The sequence below is a fragment of the Staurois parvus genome, unplaced genomic scaffold (assembly GCF_062004578.1).
Source record: "Staurois parvus isolate SC_StPar_1 unplaced genomic scaffold, SC_StPar_1.0 ptg001036l, whole genome shotgun sequence".
Lineage (NCBI taxonomy): Eukaryota > Metazoa > Chordata > Amphibia > Anura > Ranidae > Staurois > Staurois parvus.
Genome location: NW_028318832.1, coordinates 5,930 through 22,500, shown reverse-complemented (window position 1 = coordinate 22,500; position 16,571 = coordinate 5,930). Strand labels below are relative to the sequence as shown.

Here is a 16,571-nt window from a genome sequence, read left to right as displayed (position 1 = left end):
CTGAACCCCAGCTGTTCCATTGTACCCCTCTTCTACAATCCTGACCCCTCTTCTTCCCCCCCGTACCCCATTTGTTCCATTGTATCCCTCTCCTACTACCCTGACCCCTCTCCTTCCCCCCCAAACCCCATTTGTTCCATTGTACCCCTCTCCTACTATCCTGACACCTCTCCTTCCCCCCCCCCCCCGAACCCCCATTTGTTCCATTGTATCCCTCTCCTACTACCCTGATCCCTCTCATCCCCCCCCCAAACCCCATTTGTTCCATTGTATCCTTCTCCTACTACCTTGACCCCTCTCCCACTAAACCCCACTTGTTTCATTGTACCCCTCTCCTACTATCCTGGCCCTTCTCCTTCCTCTGAACCCCAATTGTTCTATTTTACTCCTACTGTACTCTTTTTCTACTTTTCAGATTGCACTCTTGCCACTGCACCCCTATTGCCCCAATGTACCCCTTACCTACAATCCAGACCCTTCTCCTTCCACAAATCCCAAACTATACCCCTCTCCTACTATCTAGACCACTCTCCTTCAGATGAGCCCCTTTTCTTGTTCCCCCCTCCTTCTACCCGGAGACACATATTTCTATCCCGTCATCTCATCTGCTCTTCTTACTTTTACATATCGGCCATCGCTTACCACACTTCTTCCACCCTTTGTTTCCCGTCTCCATGTTCCTCACCCCTCATACCTTCCTCTCTCTTTCTGCTCTCTCCTCTCACTTCTCCACCTCTCCCCAGCCAGGTTATGGTCTGATATGTGTCTTGTTCCCTTCTCCATGTTCCTCCCCCCCCCCCCTCCATACTTTCCATTCTCTGCTCTCACTTCTCCATCTCTCTGCAGTCAGGTTATGGTCTGATTTGTGTCTTGTTTCTGGATCTCAGACCCTTCTCCATGTCCCCCCCCCCATACTTTCCATTCTCTGCTCTCACTTCTCCATCTCTCTGCAGTCAGGTTATGGTCTGATTTGTGTCTTGTTTCTGGATCTCAGACCCTTCTCCATGTTCCTCCCCCCCTCCATACTTTCCATTCTCTCCTCTCACTTCTCCATCTCTCTGCAGTCAGGTTATGGTCTGATTTTCATCTTCTCTTTGTTTCTATATCTCAGCACGCTGGCCCTTCTCGTTCTGGCGCTGGCCCTTCTCGTTCTGGCGCTGGCCCTTCTCGTTCTGGCCCTTCTCGTTCTGGCGCTGGCCCTTCTCGATCTGGAACTGGCCCTTCTCGTTCTGGCGCTGGCCCTTCTCGTTCTGGCGCTGGCCCTTCTCGATCTGGAACTGGCCCTTCTTGTTCTGGCCCTTCTCGTTCTGGCGCTGGCCCTTCTCGTTCTGGCCCTTCTCGTTCTGGCGCTGGCCCTTCTCGTTCTGGCTCTGTCTGCAGTCATTGTGTCGGTGTTCCTTGTGTCTCAGTCCCGTGCCTCCGTTTGATGACTTTGCTATACATTGTATCTCATTATGAACCTAGTAATGGTTGATGTCTAGTAATAGGCCTCTGTTTATGTCTAGTAATAGGCCTCTGTTTATGTCTAGTAATAGGCCTCTGTTTATGTCTAGTAATAGGCCTCTGTTTATGTCTAGTAATAGGCCTCTGTTTATGTCTAGTAATAGGCCTCTGTTTATGTCTAGTAATGCATTGAGTGGTGGTTTGTTGAGGCCTTCATGCAGAGAATCCCAATCTCGGTTCCTGCACTGGCAGGTCCTCTTTCCCTGGAGTCACCAGGCCTTAGGTTGTCAGGAAGTCACATATCCCCATAGTAACATCATATCTCTGTCTGCCAGGCCTCATGTCTTCTTTTCCTGCCCCTTCCAGCTGCACCATCACTGCCATTACTAGCACTTCCTGAGATGTCACCACCACCATGGCACACAATGTCCAACCATGAGTTCTTCATAGGTGCCTGAGCTTCTACATGTTAGCCAAGGTGATCAGCGATGCATGAGAAGGCTCTTCTCTGTCCTCCTGACCACCTGGCCTTCAACTGCCTCTTTTTATTTAGTTTGGCCCAACTACATGTCTCCAGAAGGGCCAATCCACCCATAATTGAAATTTCTATTCTGGGTGAAGGCAGGTCAGCTGATTCACTTCCCAACTTCTAATGCCTATCTGGTGCTCCAATGGTGAGATTTGTCCCTCTGCTGCACCTATTAAAGGGCCTCTGCCTCTGTTGGATTTAGTTAAGTTAGCATTATGGAGAATGCAACAGGAGGAGTGAGACTCTTGGGCAAAGGTTTACACCCAAGATCAGCCCCCTTCCTAGAGAACCTTTCACATGAACCCCTTAATTTATTAACCCGAAGATCAGTTCCCAGCAGGAGAACCTAGACTGAACCCCTGGTGGAGTTAAAATTGGGACCCATGTAATCCTTATGGGTGGGTAGATGTAAGTAGACATGCGTCTGCCTATAGTGGCCTGAATCCAGTCAGGTCAGTAAAGTGGACCCGTGTAATCCTCATGGGTGGCCAGATGTATGTAGACATGCATCTGTCTATAGTGGCCTGCATCCAGTCAGATCAGTAAAGTGGACCCATGTAATCCTTATGGGTGGCCGGAGGTAGGTAGACATGCGTCTGTCTTATATTTGCCTACATCCAGTCAGGTCAGTAAAGTGGACCCATGTAATCCTTCTGGGTGGCTGGAAGTAGACATGGGTCTGTCCATGTTGGCCTGCACCCAGTCAGGTCAGTAAAGTGGACCCATGTAATCCTTATGGGTGGCCGGAGGTAGGTAGACATGCGTCTGTCTATATTTGCCTACATCCAGTCAGGACAGTAAAGTGGACCCATGTAATCCTTATGGGTGGCTGGAAGTAGACATGCGTCTGTCTATATTTGCCTGCACCCAGTCAGGTCAGTAAAGTGGACCCGTGTAATCCTTATGGGTGGCTGGATGTAAGTAGACATGCGTCTGTCTATAGTGGCCTGCACCCAGTCGGGTCAGTAAAGTGGACCCGTGTAATCCTTATGGGTGTCTGGAAGTAGACATGCGTCTGTCCATGTTGGCCTGCACCTAGTCAGGTCAGTAAAGTGGACCCATGTAATCCTTATGGGTGGCCGGAGGTAGGTAGACATGCGTCTGTCTATATTGGCCTGCATCCAGTCAAGTCAGTAAAGTGGACCCATGTAATCCTTATGGGTGGCCGGAGGTAGGTAGACATGCGTCTGTCTATATTGGCCTGCATCCAGTCAGTAAAGTGGACATGGATGTAAACTTATAGCATTCAGTCCAATGAATCTGAATAGATCCCAATGTGGGCCTACATAGACGTCCACCTACATGCGGCCACCCATAGGTGTACATTGCAGTCTGTCTTTGATCCGTGTATTCATGAGCCAGAACTGGAGATAAGAAAGCAGCCTGTGATGTAGGGATCTGGCATCCACCCATAAATGAAATATCACATTAGGATGGATGAAGTAGTCTTGGTTATGATAAGGTCTCCATGCTCCCAGTGGCCGGTCTGCAGGCCTCCATTGTTCTTTGTTGTTCTCTTGTTTTTCCTCCTCGTTCTTGTCTCTGCGGTTTATGTTTTTCCATCACCCCTCCCACCAGTGGCTTCTCTCGCTCTGCAGACGATGAATCAGAACTCAGATTCCTCAGATGGTTTATAACAATCAGTTTTATGTAAGACGAGAGGCACCACACCCGACCAGGCTGTCCTCACCCACCCAAACCTCATCCAGGAGCACCGTCACAAGTTCAATATCGAGTACCAGCCAGATGAGTCACCAAACCCGACAATCCCGGCCCGCCTGCTGCAGCTTCGACACCCAGTGATATGTTATCTGGTGTCAGCCTATTGTATTATATAACCAGGTGTCACCCTATTGTGTTACATAACCTGGTGTCACCCTATTGTCACATATAACCCAACATCACCTGGTGTCACCCTATTGTCACATATAACCCAACATCACCTGGTGTCACCCTATTGTCCCATATATCCCAACATCACCTGGTGTCACCCTATTGTCCCATATATCCTAACATCACCTGGTGTCACCCTATTGCCCCATATATCCCAACATCACCTGGTGTCATCCTATTGTCCCATATATTCTAACATCACCTGGTGTCACCCTATTGTCCCATATATCCTAACATCACCTGGTGTCACCCTATTGTCCCATATATCCCAACATCACCTGGTATCACCCTATTGTCCCATATATCCCAACATCACCTGGTGTCACCCTATTGTCCCATATATCCCAACATCACCTGGTGTCACCCTATTGTCCCATATATCCCAACATCACCTGGTGTCACCCTATTGTCCCATATATCCTAACATCACCTGGTGTCACCCTATTGTCCCATATATCCCAACATCACCTGGTATCACCCTATTGTCCCATATATCCCAACATCACCTGGTGTCACCCTATTGTCCCATATATCCCAACATCACCTGGTGTCATCCTATTGTCCCATATATCCCAACATCACCTGGTGTCATCCTATTGTCCCATATATCCCAACATCACCTGGTGTCCATCCTATTGTCCCATATATCCCAACATCACCTGGTGTCACCCTATTGTCACATAAAACCCAACATCACCTGTGTCACCCTATTGACCCATATATCCCAACATCACCTGGTGTCACCCTATTGTCCCATATATCCCAACATCACCTGGTGTCACCCTATTGCCCCATATATCCCAACATCACCTGGTGTCATCCTATTGTCCCATATATCCTAACATCACCTGGTGTCACCCTATTGTCCCATATATCCTAACATCAACCTGGTGTCACCCTATTTCCCATATATCCCAACATCACCTGCTGTCATCCTATTGTCCCATATATCTCAACATTACCTGGTGTCATCCTATTGTCCCATATATCCCAACATCACCTGGTGTCACCCAATGTCCCATATATCCCAACATCACCTGGTGTCATCCTATTGCCCCATATATCCCAACATCTCCTGGTGTCACCCTATTGTCCCATATATCCCAACATCACCTGCTGTCATCCTATTGTCCCCTATATCCCAACATCACCTGGTGTCACCCTATTGTCCCATATATCCCAACATCACCTGGTGTCATCCTATTGTCCTATATATCCCAACATCACCTGGTGTCACCCTATTGTCCCATATATCCCAACATCACCTGGTGTCACCCTATTGTCCCATATATCCCACATCTCCTGGTGTCATCCTATTGTCCATTATAACCCAATATCATCCAGTGTCATTCTATTGTCACATATAGCCCAACATCACCTGGTGTCACCCTTTTGTCCATATAGCCCAACATCACCTGGTGTCACCCTTTTGTCCCATATAGCCCAACACCACCTGGTGTCACCCTATTGTCCCATATAAACCAATATTCCCCAGAGTCACTCTATTGTCCCGTATATACCAACATCACCTGGTGCCAGCCTATTGTCCAAAAACCCCAATATTACTGGATGTCACCCTATTGTCCCATATAACCCAGTATGACCCAGTGTCACCCTATTGTCCCATATAACCCAGTATGACCCAGTGTCACCCTATTGTCCCATATAACCCAGTATGACCCAGTGTCACCCTATTGTCCCATATAACCCTATTTTTGAATATAATCCAACATCTCCTGGTGTCACTCTATTGTCCCATATATCCCAACATCACCTGGTGTCACTCTATTGTCCCATATATCCCAACATCACCTGGTGTCATCCTATTGCCCCATATATCCCAACATCTCCTGGTGTCACCCTATTGTCCCATATATCCCAACATTATTTGGTGTCACCCATTATCCCATCATGTCTCCCATATCATCTAGCATCACCCCAGATATTAGCCCTCTATCCATAATCTCCCAACATCATCTGGTATCAACTGTCTATCCCTTATCTGCCATAATGATCCTTTATCACCCCACTATCCCATATCTTCAATGTCACCCCAATATTCTATATCTATATCATCCGGTATCACTCCGCTCCCCCTAATTCCCCAATATCACTTGGTATATCCCCAAGAAATTGTCTCATATTTCTGTCATTATTTTTCCATATTGCTCAGAAATCTCCAAAAACAATTCTGTGCTTTCATGCAGTTCGAAATAACATTCCACATCTCCACACTGTCCCCAACTATTACCACCCCACCTATTACCTCCCGTGTTTGGATGTTTTCTCCTTTATCCTAAGGAATGGTTCCCGGCCGCTCTTCGCAGCGATCCTTGATTTACCGCGACCTAGGCTGGGTATGGACTAGCGAGATTCTTGGATGAAAGTGTTTGTTGAAGAACGTTCCTTCACATTTCTTACCTTCAGTGGGATGAAAACTGGCGGTTATTTTCGACCATAGTGACCAAAGAATTGGAAGGAGCACGATGGAAAACTTTTCTTAGACAATTTTTTTCCAAAAGTGAACGTGATTTTTTATTTTATTTGTTCGGGAAGTTACATTCATTCCAAAATTAAAAGCAAAGGAAAATTTTCAATCAAGTTGTTGAATGTACTGAGAACGTAACTACAAACATCTACACATTTTTGTAGGAATCTTCATTGGAAATTCTACTTCTCTACACCCAGCTTTGGTCTTTGACACTCAAAAGTCATCCATATACAAGGCAGAAGGCGGACCTTACAGCAGGAGGCCAGCCAATCAGTAACAGGCAGTTGAGTTTTTGCAGCTGTTGTTGGGCAGAATGGAATTTCTAAGGGGGGGAAGGAGGAGGCGCAGCCGGGGAGAAGATGTCCATCACAGACTCGGAGCTCCAATACGTAGGAAGGATTTTTATCTGAAGGTTTGCTGATTGGTCACATTAGACTGTAATATGTGCAGCCGGAAAATACTTCCAGATCCTGCGCAGCCAGTGATTGGTTAACGCACAATTCAGTATTGCCTCTGTGACAGATTTCTGGGATTGTTGTAGTAGGAAGAGTGGCACTAAACTCGTATAAACCGCGTAACTGTTTTATGGATGACACGTGACACATTCCAGAAGTTACTGTTTGTGACAATTCACCAATATATTGCTACAGTTGCCCCCACACGGCACTGTCAGTTGCTAGGATGCTATCGGCAGCATGGTGCCATTGGTTGCTAGGATGCTGTCAGCAGCATGGTGTAGTTGGTTGCTAGGATGCTGGCTGCAGCACGGCGTGGTTGGTTGCTAGGATGCTGGCTGCAGAACTGCAGTGTTGGTTGCTAGTATGCTGTCGGCAGCATGGCGTGGTTGGTTGCTAGGATGCTGGCTGCAGCACGGTGTGGTTGGTTGCTAGGATGCTGGCTGCAGCACTGCAGTGTTGGTTGCTAGTATGCTGTCGGCAACATGGCGTGGTTGGTTGCTAGGATGCTGGCAGCAGCACTGCACTGCTGGTTGCTAGGATGCTGTCAGCAGAATGGCGTGGTTGGTTGCTAGGATGCTGGCAGCAGCACTGCACTGTTGGTTGCTAGGATGCTGTCGGCAGCACGGCATCCTTGGTTGCTAGGATGCAGTCAGACGAATGGCATTATTAGTCGCTGGGACACAGGTGGCCACCAGAACCAGAAGCCAATGATGCTGGTCATAGGAGCTAAACATGTGCTGAGGACTTAGTGTCCAATATGGACCAGCACCACCCCCTGCTGTGGGGCAATTTTCGACAGTTCTGGGACAAATTCATTGACTTGTTTTTGGAGTGAACAAAGATTTGTTACAAGTCACGCTATTTTTCATGTGGGCCTTGGGCTAACCCCTTGTCACTGGTTGTTGGGATGCTGTCAGCCACATAGTGCCCTTGGTTACTAAGATGCTTACAGCCACATAGTGTCCTTGGTTGTTGGGATGCTGTCAGTCACAGTCTCCTTGGTTGTTAAGATGCTGTCAGCCACATTGTGGCTGTCAGCATTCTGGATACCAAAGACACTATGTGGCTGACAGCATCCTAACAACCAAGGCATTCTGGATACCAAAGACACTATGTGGCTGACAGCATCCTAACAACCAAGGACACTATGTGGCTGACAGCATCCCAACAACCAAGGACACTATGTGGCTGACAGCATCCTAGCAACCAAGGACACTATGTGGCTGACAGCATTCTGGCTACCAAAGACACTTAGTGTCCTTGGTTGTTAGGAGGCTGTCAGCCACATAGTGTCCTTGGTTGTTAGGATGCTGTTAGCAGCACAGTGGTATTGGTTGCTAGGATTCCATCCTCTTATATGCTGCAGCCCCCCCACCCCCACTGCCCCCATAGCTCTGCATACAATTAAGTCTTTTGCTTGAGTATCTATGCATTCCAGTGACTGCCGATGCAAAGCCCCGCCTCCTGTATGATGTGAGGCTGGTGAGTGGAGACTCTCCCCCCTCCGATAACACCTAGAGCAGTGTATAATGGTGATGTCTCACTCATGTGAATTCTGCCTCGTGGCCCTCCCCCCCTACATTACACAGGGGGTCATGTGACCGTATTTAACGTGTGACTTGTGCTTCATTGTATGCAGAGTGATGGGGAGGGGAGTGGGCTGCACCATGTACAAGGGTGGAGTTACAGTGCCTAAACATCCACTCTAAGAGATGTGCAGTATATGGACCTCACTGTATGGATACAAATGTGTGCGGACGTTCGTTCTGTGCAAATCGAGCAAACAACTAATGTTAGCAGGCTGTTCCCTCTGAGGTCGAATGTCTCTCAATGATTTAAAGCAGAAAATACTCACTGCGTTGTATCTATGGTGCAGCAGTATTGTGACCTAAGAGTGTACTACAGAACTCCTCCACCTGTCCTTATCCCTATATCTAGAGGGGAGGTGTTCTGTAGTCCTCAATGATTGTGTTACAAAATTTTGTGGTACGCCCACTTTTCGGTCCCTTTTACTGCATTGGCAGCCCCTTCATTTCAATAGACCGCCTTAATGGAGCGCACATTACAGCACCGCAAGGCTGTAAAAGGGCCCTAAATGTCTCCTGAGGGCTCTTGAGTTCCTCTCCCCCCTCCTGGGAACCCGTCCTTCTCCCCAGAAACTGGAACTCCTCCTCCTCCTCATCGTTTCCCTCCAATGGTGAAAAAACTGTGACGGGTGTATTTATAGAGGATTCACCGGGAGAATCACATGGGGGGGGGGGGGTTCTGGATGCATCCGGGTGTATATGTACAAACATGGGGGCCAATATAGACAGGGGCCAAATATTTCAAGGACCAGTGTAGACAGGGGCCAGTACAGTCAGGGGCCAATATGGTTAGGAGCCAACATAGTCATGAGGGCAATAAATTCAAGGACCAAGTGTAGACGGGCAATGGAGACAGAGGCCAGTATATTCAAGGACCGATGTTGACGGGTCAGTATAGACGGGTCAATATAGTTGGAGGTGAATCTAATTGGGGGCCAATGGAGACAGGGGCCAATATATTCAAGGACAATTTTGACAGGGGTCAGTATAGACAGGGGTCAATGGAGACAGGGGCCAATATATTCAAGGGACCAATGTAGATAAGGGTCAATGGAGTCAGGGTCCAATAGAGACAGGGGCCAATATAGTCAGGGTTCAATGTAGTACGAGGCCAATATAGACATTGGGACAATATATTCAAGGACCAATGTAGACAGGGCAATGTAGACAGGGGTCAATGTAGACTTGAGGCCAGTATAGACATGGGGCCAATATAGAAAGAGGTCAATAAAGATGTGGGGCCAATATAGACGTGGGGCCAATATAGACGTGGGGCCAATATAGACGTGGGGCCAATATAGACGTGGGGCCAATATAGACGTGGGGCCAATATAGACGTGGGGCCAATAAAGACGTGGGGCCAATAAAGACGTGGGGCCAATAAAGACATGGGGCCATATCTCCAACCAGCATGTGTTTGGTGTGTGGCAGGAAACCGGCACACGTGTGTCACCAGAATACATGGCAGTGTTATGTGCATTGTGGAGCAACTCATTGTGAATGTCAGTCCAGCACATTAGGACATCTGAGGTCCCACACGCGGTAAATCACGGCCTAGCGTTGGGGTTCACTACCAAAAATGGTGAATGACTTGGGGGGGATTTTGTTGCATTGCCAGCCTGTCCATGTGGATGGTCCACCTTCACGCACTATGCCATGCACCAGGACGTCAGACTCCGGACCGGCCCTTACAGTTCCCAGGGTTTGCTGACCAGTCCCACGCTGTCCTTCCCTTCAGTCGCGGTTCACACTCCATGCGTTTCAGTTTGTTTTTTTGTTTTTTTCTGCATCCAAACGCACAGAACGTAGGTTACATGGTGGTCAGTGTCGTAGTTCACATCAGCGCTTGCAGTTTCCAGAGCGTTCGGGTGCATTTTTTCTGCACTGAACTGTACTGGAACGCGGTAAAACGCACCAAAAACGCCCCGGAACACAAGTCCCTATTTCACCTGAAGAACAGGAAAAATGCACTGAAATGCGTCAAAATTGATTCAAAAATGCATCTGGACGGCGTTTGTATAGTGTGAACCGACCCTTAAAGCATGTTGTCAGTGTGAACATTAGCTGGGCAGACCATGTGATGGTGAGATTTGTGGGGCCCGTGGCGTTGATGATGTCATCACCTTCCTGTGGCGAGGCAGCTGAGCGAAACGCCTCATCTGATCTGCTACACTTTCACCACTTTCAGTCCTCGAGGTCCCAGATTCTGAGAATCGCTGATGTTGTGTTTCTGCTCTTCCTGTTCTGAAGTCGGTGACGATGCGTCGTGCGCCCTTCCTGCCGCCCTCCGGTATATCACCCCCCCCTCCCCCCCCCATTGTTTCCCTCCCCCCATCTGACCCCCCCATATATCCCCCCCACCTGACACCCCCCCATATATCCCCCCCACCTGACACCCCCCCCATATATCCCCCCCCACCTGACACCCCCCATATATCCCCTCCCACCTGACACCCGGGTCTAGAGGGGGCTCGCGGAGCACAAAAATAGGAATTTCCTGTTGCACTCAGCGCCATCTGGAGGCCAAATGCAGCATTTTCTGTTAGAAACATTCGTCCCGCACAGGAGAGAGTCGGCTGGACATTCGTTGTTGGGGGTTTCCTGCCTCATCCACACAGAACTACTCTACAGGGACTGTCACCTGGGGGTCGTCAGCTGAACGCTTTTTACATCCATCCCTAAACTCTACGTAAAAGTAATATCAGATATTGCAGCTTACCAGTCCTTACCAGTCCATACCAGTCCACACCAGTCCTTACCAGTCCATACCAGTCCACACCAGTCCTTACCAGTCCATACCAGTCCTTACCAGTCTATACCAGTCCTTACCAGTCCATACCAGTCCTTACCAGTCTATACCAGTCCTTACCTGTCTATACCAGTCCTTACCAGTCCATACCAGTCCATATCTGTCCTTACCTGTCTATACCAGTCCTTACCAGTCCATACCAGTCCTTACCAGTCTATTACCAGTCCTTACCTGTCCTATACCAGTCCTTACCTGTCTATACCAGTCCTTACCAGTCCTTACCTGTCCCTTACCAGTCCATACCAGTCCATATCTGTCCTTACCTGTCTATACCAGTCCATATCCAGTCCTTACCTGTCCTTACCTGTCCATACCAGTCCTTACCTGTCTCATACCTGTCCATATCAGTCCTTACCAGTCTATACCAGTCCATACCAGTCCTTACCTGTCATACCAGTCCTTACCTGTCCATACCAGTCCTTACCTGTCCTTACCTGTCCATACCAGTTCTTACCTGTCCATATCAGCCCTTACCAGTCTATACCAGTCCATACCAGTCCTTACCTGTCCATACCTGTCCATACCAGTCCTTACCTGTCCATACCTGTCCATACCTGTCCATATCAGTCCTTACCAGTCTATACCAGTCCATACCTGTCCTTACCAGTCCATACAAGTCCATAACAGTCCATAACAGTCCATACCAGTCCATATCTGTCCATACCAGTCTATACCAGTCCATACCAGTCCTTACCTGTCCTTACCTGTCCATACCAGTCCTTACCTGTCCATACCTGTCCATATCAGTCCTTACCAGTCTATACCAGTCCTTACCTGTCCTTACCTGTCCATACCAGTCCTTACCTGTCCATACCTGTCCATATCAGTCCTTACCAGTCCATACCAGTCCATACCAGTCCATACCAGTCCATATCTGTCCATACCAGTCTATACCAGTCCATACCTGTCCTTACCAGTCCATACCAGTCCATATCTGTCCATAAGGAAGACATTATCACTAGGTGGACAGTAATTACCCAGTCGCATACAGTCCCGCCGTGTCATCCAACCAACATCGTCACCTTTCCCTCATACAGTCCTTCCTGTCCTTCCTGTACCATCCCAGACCTGACCTCTCCCTGACCTGTCCTTACCTGTCCATATCAGTCCTTACCAGTCTATACCAGTCCTTACCTGTCCTGACCTGTCCTTACCACCCCTTACCAGTTCTTACCTGCCCATACTGCCGGTACACCTGTGCAAGACTGGAGGGGAGGTACCGGCACACCTGTGCAAGACGGAAGGGGAGGAGCCGGTACACCTGTGCAAGACGGAAGGGGAGGATCTGGTACACCTGTGCAAGACGGAAGGGGAGGATCTGGTACACCTGTGCAAGACGGAAAGGGGAGGAGCCGGTACACCTGTGCAAGACGGAAGGAGAGGAGCCAGTACACCTGTGCAAGATGGAAGGGAGGAGCCACTACACCTGTGCAGGACGGAAGGGAGGAGCCACTACACCTGTGCAAGACGGAAGGGGAGGAGCCGGTACACCTGTGCAAGACGGAAGGGGAGGAGCCAGTACACCTGTGCAAGACTGAAGGGGAGGAGCCGGTACACCTGTGCAAGGACTGGAGGGGGAGGAGCAGGTACACCTGTGCAAGACGGAAGGGGAGGAGCAGGTACACCTGTGCAAGACGGAAGGGGAGGAGCAGGTACACCTGTGCAAGACGGAAGGGGAGGAGCCACTACACCTGTGCAAGACGGAAGGGGAGGAGTCGGTACACCTGTGCAAGATGGAAGGGGAGGAGCCGGTAAACCTGTGCAAGATGGAAGGGAGGAGCCGGTACACCTGTGCAAGACTGAAGAGAAGGCCGAAGGTCAGCTGATGTCGCCCGTCCAATGCCTGGATACATTTCACTGAGATTCATCATTTCCTGTTTTTGCTGACATCTCAGTACAATGACAGCTCAGATTTGTCATCTCGGATTCCCCCCAATAATGAGTCATTTCTGCTTCCTCTGATCCCCTCCTGGACAAGTATTTCCAGGCCGGTACTCCCTGCAGTACAGAGAGCGCAGTGCAGGCGCCGGACTCTGCATCCTCCCGTCTTCAGGAGGGTATAGACAGGGATGATGATTGAGGAAATGGCGCCATCACACCTCAGTGACGAATGCGATTGGACGCACGTTCCCGACACGCATAGATGTGAGACAATCCATTGAAATGTATGGGCCGCCCTCCAGACTGCATGAGCACCGCGGTACATGACCTGTCATCTAATTGTGCATGACACCCTACTAAACTTGGTGCCGGAGCCGCCCTCCCCCAACATGGACAGAAATGGGAAGCTGATCCTTCATGATGGATGCAGATTGGGGGGGGATGGGGGGTTCATGGGAGTTACAACTGGAATCTCTGCACAGGTAGCCGGCAGTTAGGCCCCATTCAGACCTGAGCGATTTGTAGCTCCAACGCTCGATGAGGAAAAAAAAGAATCAATTGTTCTCAATGGACACGGTTCACATCTCCACTCCATGTCGCCTGAAGCTCAAACACGTCATGTAACTTTTTTTTTTCTAGCGCAAATTAGGCAGATTTGCTAGTTTTTGGCACATTTTATTCCCATAGAAATTAACAAACGAGCTTTTTTTTTTTTGCGCGTTCTGCTCAAATTAAAAAAATGTAGGAATATATTGTACTAATATATGTAAAATAAATTTAAAAATCATGATAAATAAATAACAAAACCCAACCTTAGTCCCCGAACTAGAAAAAAAAAAGTATTAAATAAATTAAAAGTATTAATAATAATATTAAAATAATAATAAACACCCAAACCTGAACAAAATGCAGTAATAATAATAATGTGGGGTTGATGATAATAATAATAATAATAATGTATTGTTCATATTTTATTTTTTAAGAGTTGGGGGGTTGATTATTATTTATTTATTATTACATAGAATTTAGGATTATTTTTATGTGTATTTATTTTACATTTATTCATTTTTTATTATTATTATTATTATTATTATTGTTATTATTGTTATTAACACCCTAACAAAAAAAGAATAAATAAATAATATGATAATAAATCAAATATTAACCCAAACCCCTAATCCTAACCTAAACTCTAACCCTTTACACAAACAAAAAACAAAATAATAATAAATGAATAATAATATTATAATATAGCAACAAATGATATTTTCTGTATTGGCTAATAAAAAACACCAAAGCTAAAAAACGGCTAAAAACCACTGCAAAATCCACGCAAAATCGTGGTAAAATATGCGTAAAAAAATGCTACGTTCAGATGTGAATGGCCTTAATGTGGACACCATCAATGCTCAGACAGTTCACATGGGGAAAGTGTCAGACTGGCTATGACTGTATGTACTGTGGCCCTCTCATATACAGGGGGGCCCTCCTGACTCAGCATGCAGTGCACAGAGCTCAGGGTAGTAGTATTGGCTCCATTCTTCTTCCCATCCACCATCGCTATCTCTGATCTCTCCATTTTCTGTGTCTTGCAGGGCGTCTGATGTGTGGGACAGCAAGGATATAAACATGGCGGCTCCAGGTAAGAGGATGACATCACACAGGGGGAGGGATCGGTTAGCTCTGTTAAACTGTGATACACTGCTAGGAGCACCGCTAGACTGTGATGGACTGACAATGGTGGCTGTGAGGGGATGATAAAGGTGGTGGTGGAGATGATGGTGGTGGTAAAGGCGATGATGATGGTGGTGATGAAGATGATTGATGATGGTGGCAGTGGAGATGATTGATGATGGTGGTTGAGATGATGGTGAGATGATGATGAGTGATGATGGTGTGGTGGTAGTGAAGATGATTGTGGTGGAGTGGAGATGATGGTGGCAGTGAAGATGTTTATGGTGGTGAAGATGATTGATGACAGTGGCAGTGGTAGAGATGATGATGATGATGATAAGTGATGATGGTGTGGTGGTGGTGGTAGTGATAGTGAAGATGATTGATGGTGGAGATGATGATGAGTAATGATGGTGTGGTGGGGGTGGTAGTGAAGATGATTGTGGCGGTGTTGGTGGTGGAGATGATGATGGTGGTGCTAGAGATTATGGTAGTGTTGAAGATGATTGTAATGGTGGTGGTGGTGGAGATGGTGGTAGTGGTAAAGATGCTGGTGGTGGAGATGATGATGGCGGTGGTGGAGACAATGATGATGATGATGGTGGTGGTGAAGATGATGGCGGTGAAGATTATGATGGTGGTGGTGGTGGTGAAGACCATGATAGTGGTGGTGGTGATGATGGTGGTGGTGGTGGTGGTGGAGATGATGATGGTGGAGGAGATGATGGTGGTGGTGGAGATGATGATGGTGGTGGCGGTGGTGGTGGAGATGGTGGTGGTGGTGAAGATTATGATGGTGGTGGTGAAGATGATGATGGTGGTGGTGGTGAAGATGATGGTGGTGGTGGAGATGATGATGATGGCGGTGGTAATAGAGATGATGATGGCGGTGGTGGTGGAGATGATGATGGTGGTGGTGATGGTGATGATGGCGGTGGTGGTGATGATGATGGTGGTGGTGATGATGGTGGTGGTGAAGCTGATGATGGTGGTGGTGAAGATGATAATGGTGGTGATGAAGATGATGATGATGGTGGTGGTGATGATGATGGCGGTGGTGGTGGAGATGATGATGGTGGTGCTGGTAAAGATGATGGCAGTGGTGGTGATGATGATGGTGGTGGTGGTGATGATGATGGTGATGATGATGGTGGTGAAGATGGCAGTGATATCTCCATGTATGTAGTATCATTATGGTCCACACTGAGCTGGTTCTCTCTTTGCCTGTAATTCTGTGTTTCCTTCCCCAGGTTACTCCTCACCTGCTCCCGGATACCCCAACCCCCCTTATCCCTCTCCACCCTACCCCACCGCCCCCTCCGCTCCTCCCGCACCATTGCCGCCTTCTCCTGGATTCCATGATTACCCCGGAGGTGGGTGCAGCATCCCTCCCACAGCACCAAATGCACCCCCACCCACAGCTGGAGCCAGCAGGAGCACCTTATATGCCCGTCAGCAGCGGGAGCACCCCAAGTGCCTTGGAATACCTTAGCCAGGTACCTACCTGTTTGTGTGTGTACTCCATGCATGATACTCTAGACATACTCCATGCATACCTACCTGTCTCTCTACTTACCTGTGTGTACACGGAGCTCCATCCGCAGAGAGTACTCCATGCGTGATGCTCTGTACACACATACCTGTCCATGTATTACCTGTATACTGTACTCTGATCTCCACCTGCAGTGAGTACTGTCTGTGATACCCCATACTGCCTGTAACCTTCATCCTCCATAGACATAGGACCACATTCTGTTCTTATATTAGCTCCCTGATGTCCCTCTGCTTCAAATTAGGAGAGAGGGAG

General features: G+C 48.1%; 1 long non-coding RNA gene across 1 annotated transcript in view; it reads left to right on the top strand.

The window, feature by feature from the left end:
* Positions 1-16,257, top strand: part of LOC149441016 (uncharacterized) — an 18,577-nt gene extending 2,320 nt beyond the window's left edge. Inside the window, exons 2-3 of the long non-coding RNA XR_016307452.1 lie at positions 14,686-14,732; positions 16,015-16,257. This is a non-coding gene — a long non-coding RNA (uncharacterized LOC149441016). The remainder of the gene's footprint in view (positions 1-14,685; positions 14,733-16,014) is intronic.
* Positions 16,258-16,571: the final 314 nt, after the last annotated feature.